The sequence below is a fragment of the Bos indicus x Bos taurus genome, chromosome 17 (assembly GCF_003369695.1).
Source record: "Bos indicus x Bos taurus breed Angus x Brahman F1 hybrid chromosome 17, Bos_hybrid_MaternalHap_v2.0, whole genome shotgun sequence".
Classification (NCBI taxonomy): domain Eukaryota; kingdom Metazoa; phylum Chordata; class Mammalia; order Artiodactyla; family Bovidae; genus Bos; species Bos indicus x Bos taurus.
Window position 1 is genome coordinate 42,507,193 of NC_040092.1, and position 6,000 is coordinate 42,513,192.

Below are 6,000 nucleotides of genomic sequence, written 5' to 3' on the forward strand. Positions count from 1 at the left end.
TTGGCCGAGGGACACCAGAGCTAGGACAGCTTGTCTCTATTCCACATGGCATTTCATTCTAACACACAGCTGTCTTAGGACTGCAGAGACCAGCAAGGCAGGGTAAGCTCAAACATAAACACACTCCTCAAACCTCTACCTGAATCAATTTCCCAAAGTTCTGTTAACTGAGATAAGTCATATTATCAAACCCACCCTGACTGAACTGTAGAGAAAGTAGATTCCACCTCTGATATATTTTGTGACTTTTTTTTTTTTCCAACTTACCACAATATCTTCAATATCAGTAGCCTCCTTTAGAGTTTGAATCATGGGAAAATTTCTCTTATTCCAATATTAATGTTGCTTCTTCACATCTGAATTGATATAATCTTTCTTCTTGTTTTGTGGTCTTCATTTCTTTTCTTTCTTTCCCAATATTCCCCAGAATATAGAAGCCTTCCAGGGATTAGAGACAGCAGCTAACCAGGTAATAAGAAATACCAAGATTAATGTGATAAAAGACAGGACCATTATATACCCCTATATTTATATCTCAAACCAAAAGAAAAAGCAACTTGAAAATTTTAATTTGTTTTATGCTCCATGGGTGTGACCTAAGTACAGGTCTAGTGCTCAGAAAAAAATAATAATGATAATGATACTAGTAGTCAAAATTGACAAAACAGAGTAAATGTGAGATCTAGGGTGAGCAAATTATATTTACCTCAAAAATGAAAAGTGAGTTTTTTCTTCACATTAAAAAAAAAAATTTATCTTATCCTTACTATGGAAACATGACTTCCCTGGTGGCTCAGACGGTAAAGTGTCTGCCTACAATGCGGGAGACCCAGGTTCGATCCCCCGGTTGGGAAGATGCTCTGGAGAAGGAAATGGCACCCCACTCCAGTACTCTTGCCTGGAAAATCTAATGGGAGGAGTCTGGTAGGCTACAGTCCATGGGGTTGCAAAGAGTCGGACATGACTGAGCGACTTTACTTCATAATGGAAACATAAGCTAATCCAATTTTTTTTTAATATATATATATACTATTTAGGGGTAATAATTCAAAAGCTAATGCCAAACATAATTCAGTTTGCTCTGCTAACATTATTAGAGTAATGAAAACCTAGTTTTTAAAAAGAACATCTAATATGATGGCAGCCATTTTGTTTAGTACAATCTGATCACAAATACTTCATCATGGGTAAGTGACAAGACTTTCATTACCACCTTAATGGCAATTAAATAACCACTGACATCACTGGTAGGAAATGTCTTTCATCACCACTTCAGATTTCTTGAAATAGCAGGAAACATGATTTTGTTATTGTAGTATTAATGCAGGTAGCATGTATAGTAGTTGTATAAAAGTAAAAACCAGTTTGAGATTTAACAACAATAACCATCACTTTTTAGTTTAAGACAAAGTTAACTATATGCATTTGATCAAACCTCCAACCAGACTTGGAAGGCATCTTTTTCTCGTCAGAGAAACCGCTTTTACTCCATCATAGAAGTGATTATTCCAGCCTAATAATGCAGGCAATCAACAGTGGGATTTTAAATAGAACTATGCATGTGGAAGTAACAATAATCCATACACTTTTCCACTGGTATCTTAAGATATCACATTTCTTACCTTTGCCTTTAAACCCACGCCTAACCTTTTTCTTTTATTTGGTAAATACATAATACAATCTTCATGAAACGCGTTTACCTTAAAAATCCAAAATGCAAAATAACATATAATTTTGTGATATTTCGTTTAACTCAATAATTGTTTCCATATTTTTTGGCTCTCCCTGGCTAGTGTCAAACTGTTTTGATGATTAGCTGATGAAAATGAGGAAATTTTTCCCCCTGCTACAATGTTGTTCAGCTTTCACTTAATAGCAGTTATTTCCTCTGATATCACAGCTCGCAAGCACTGCTTAACCATTTAATTCATGTGCTTCAGATTTCTGACTTTACTGCACAGTAATCCTATGTGGAAATTTATCTCTGCTCCCCAAAGAAATTTTATCCATTGGCAGCTATGGTGTCCTTCAGAATTTAAAGAAAATGAGACCACCATGATTGCATTAAATATTATGGTGCTCTCCTTCTCTTAAAAATGTAAAAAATTCACAGACAAAAAGTAGATGGTATATTATAACTACACTTCTTAAACTATGGCAGAGTAAAACATTTGCTGGTCGTATGAAAAATTTCCTTACCCAAAGATCAAGTAAGTTAAATATGACCAGAAACATTTTATACATTTCTTTATTTAATTATATTTGCTTTTGTTCCATAAGTGTAGAACAGTAAGCACACAAAATTTTATGATATCTCAAGTAGGCTTCAAACACCTTGGTAGGCTAATCAGCACTTGGAATTTCTTTCAAACGTCTATAAAAGCAAGATCCAGACGTAACACACACAGGTTCTCAACGCAAGAAGGAAAATGGTCAAGAAGACATTTCAAATTTCATCTGGATTTAAATTTGACTCTCAAGTGTCCTGTGAAAGAACTATTTTTTTATGTGTCTACCCTCAGCAATTAACCTTTTACTCCCTTTCCTCCTTCCTTCACCTCAAAAGCTAATAGCATTTAGAATCAATTTTAAATGCAGACTCAGAGGAAATTACAATAATTCCAGCTTCTTGATTAAGTCTCCCCACTCACATACATACACACACACACACACACACACACACACACACACACACACTTACTTTACTCACAGTAGGGGCCAGTATTGCTCACTCTTGGAAAAATCCATTCCTATGATCCAAAACTGACTGTAGAAGCACAGCTGATCAATTTATACCTGTTCTAGTCTTAATCTATTCAATAGAAGAGAATATCTAGGCTACTGGCTGCTTTCAAAGTAATCTCCATGTTTTTGACAGATCATTTTTCTTTTTTGATCAAAGCGGGTCTAGAAATCTGAAGTCAGTACTTCCACCACTTGAATTCCAGGGTATCCTTTGACCTGAGGATGTCCCAGGGTCGGAGGAGTCAGTCAAACCCCAAAGAAGTAAAAAACCTACTTCTCACAGATCTAAACAGCTTGGGAAGAGGCATGACTATTAGGGCAATTCCAGGGAGCATCTACCTCAGGGGCACACTCCATCAATAGAAGCCAAGGAAAAGGGCTGGTGGAGGAAAATTAAAGGTTTGTATTTATTCTAACAGTAATCACTACCTACTTACACAGTTTCTAAATTTCAACATACAATGTCAGTTGGATATATATTGCATGTATTAATTCCATTTTGAGCTACGTGCTGGATGAATTCCATTGTTACCTTCTTATCATGGAGAAATACAGTAAAATGGAATCATAAAGAAGTTTCATCCCTTTCCACCTATCTTATTTCTAGTACAAAGGGGGAAAAAAATACAATATGGGGAAAGAAATTATGAGAAAGAAAAATAAAAAAGTTCTATGATATGTGAAGAAGACACAAAGCATTGAAAAACCCTTTAAAAAGCTTTGTCTGAAAGTAAAATTCAGAGACTGAGAAAATCAAGATCTAATTGCTATTTCAAACATGGAACTTTTAAAATAATGTTTAAGTGAATATATTTCACTCTTTCCTAATATCTGTGTGTGCTCTGAAAGGGAAGTTAAATATTGTGATTTTTCAATGTTGTTTTACTAGTGTTTTGATCCACAGTTCAATTTACTGAACTTCCTCTGAAAAGTATGTATTGTCTCCACTTTTCTAAGCATAATTTGGTGCGTGTGAGGAACAGAAGGGATTATAAGAAAACCACAAGACATAGTTCTCTCCTGGCTGTTATTATTATTTGGCACCAGAACTTGAGCCTGAAAGCTTTATTTCTGTAAAGTTCAAAACACATCTTGTGTGCACTATGTAATTATCATATTATATGTTATATTTTTTACCGCCTTAAGGGAAATTTGCTCTTCCAATTTGGATCCCAGATGGCATAATTTCCTAGGTCTAGTGTGTGTGTGTGTGTGTGTGTGTGTGTGTGTGTTTATAAATACCTCTTAAAGCACACATGTGATAGATATGACAGTCTTCCAGACAAGCCCTCAGCTGGTTCTCAATTAGTACAAGTCAAAAGTCATATTACTTGGCCCTCAGCAGGTTTGATATTCATTTCCAAATGCCCATCTTTAATATTCACATAATATCCAGCCAGTTTCTTGCAGCTTCCCTTGCTGGGCCACATGGCAACATTACCACCTAGTGGAGCTTGCCAATCCTTCGGTGAGTTGCAATAATCTAACCCTATCTAGAAAATTTCCATTTGTGTATGGATAAGTGGTCTTTTCACAAGAACTTCCTTCTTGAAAGTACTCCTTCCTAGGGAAACAGCCAACCTTGGTCTACTTTCAAATAAACAGGCTATAACACAAAAACATTACTGATTAAGTAAACATAGTAATTATTTCTATTCATATTCAGTTTAAAAAAATTCTAATCTAGCTTTTATCAGTACTCCTTGCTAACATCTGTTGAACACTTCTTGCATTCTAGGTGCTCTGTAAGCATCTCTAATTTCACAATAAACCTAAAAGATTGACACTATTATCATTTGCTTTACTAATGAAGAAAATGAAGCTCCAAGAGCTACTTGCATAAGTGACTCACACAGAGACCTTCCACTTCTGCCCTCATGAGGATTAAATATCTATATCAATAGTTGCATTTAAGAACTTCATATGCTAGGTACTAACAAATTGTACCTTGGACCCTGTTTATAATTAGCCAGGTCACCAAACGATTTCAGCAGTTGACAAGGTTACTCACTTTATAAGCATTTTCCTTTGTGGAAAAAAAGTAGATAGAAACAAAATTAACTGTTTCCTATTAAAAGTGGCTGAGTTTATTCAAGGATGCAGCAGGAGGGCTATACAAGAGAATCCTCAGAAAGAGAAAACATCTAGCTCTTTCACAGAATTTCCTGAAGGGAAGGGAAACTGCCCACTCTCCCAGAACATCAAAATTTCAGTTGAAAATGAGCTAATCTTTCCATCAGCTCCATTGGGCTCTTTGGCAGGAGGCAGAAGCTTGGACAGTCACAGTCTGTAGTAAGACTGGGGGATTTTCTTCCTCCGTGCTATTATTTTGGCACCTTTCACAAGCAATAAATCCTTTAAACCCTATCAAGTAATTGTAGAGAGGTTGGAACTAAAGCTGCTTTAGTTGCAAAGCTTTTAATATGTCACTGGAGCAAACCATCATGTTCACCGTTTTAAACAGAAATGTCTTTCAATACTACGGGGTTATTTTTTACCACCTGCTATATATCTGGCACTGTGTTAGAAACATATCTACACACACATGCATGTACCCAAAAGAGTAATTCCTGTCTCAGGAATGTAATATAAAAATAAAGAAGTTAAATGTTTACAAGCAATAATCACAAATTTTTAGTGAAACCTTTCTAGCATACTGAAAAGAACAGATTTATACTTGGGACATTACAAAACTGTCAAATCCAAATATTAAGTCATAGAATTTTCTGTAAGTCAAGGTCCCATCAGAAAGCAGAACTCTGCCAAGATGGTTCAAATGAAGAGAAGCTAACGAACGGACTAACAAAAACGATGTGGGAAGAACTGTGCTAACATACAACACATGATGAGGCAGCCAGAGACCCAAACATGGGAGGGCATTGCCACCTCTAGAGTTGAAGGGATAAGAAGAATAAATAGTGTTAAAGGAGCCCAGTCAGGGCTGAGCCACAGGAGGGGCTGTCCAACAAGAGCTTAATCATGGAGGAACACATCTGTTTCAGGAGAAACAGCTACATGGAAGCAGGAAGGAAGCAAAAATGATGGTCACATCTCTCTTTTCTTCTGTACATTCATGTCTTCCCAGGGCCTTCTCTGGTTGAACCAAAATGAAGTCAGCTGAAAAGTGAGCCCAGATAATGCTGATTACAGTCAGGACAGCAAGCAAAGTGGGAGGGAAGACAAATACAGAATATTAGCATATATGTTGATGAATTAGTATTATTATATATATTAATAAGCATTAAACACAAAACA